The sequence below is a fragment of the Odontomachus brunneus genome, unplaced genomic scaffold, assembly GCF_010583005.1.
Source record: "Odontomachus brunneus isolate Ranch 3 - 2012 unplaced genomic scaffold, Obru_v1 Obru_scaffold_227, whole genome shotgun sequence".
NCBI classification, from domain to species: Eukaryota; Metazoa; Arthropoda; class Insecta; order Hymenoptera; family Formicidae; genus Odontomachus; species Odontomachus brunneus.
Window position 1 is genome coordinate 457,714 of NW_022639677.1, and position 412 is coordinate 458,125.

Below are 412 nucleotides of genomic sequence, written 5' to 3' on the forward strand. Positions count from 1 at the left end.
AATTACATCAACAACTACTGTTTAGTACTAAAAATAGGTTTTATTCGCTTTGCGTAACACAATCATATGATCATCATGCGATGTTTAATTTAGTCATTTCATCGTACTGCGTACAATTCAGACTCTATATAAATGTCCGCAACATTTCAAAACGTGCATTTCGTTTCGTGAGTTGATGCTGTGAAGAATTATGTGTTATATACGAACTGTGCGTTGTACAGTAACCGTTATACAATATGTTTTATATCATAATGTACTGAAATTATGTAAGTATTTATTAACTTGTATTATTATTTTACGCTTGCCACTCTTCACTTTTATATTATTGAAATAACAATAGTTTATTCAGTTAGTATTGTACGAAAAAGGAGATAAAATAGAGTAATAGTTAAATTGTAGAATATATTTATTA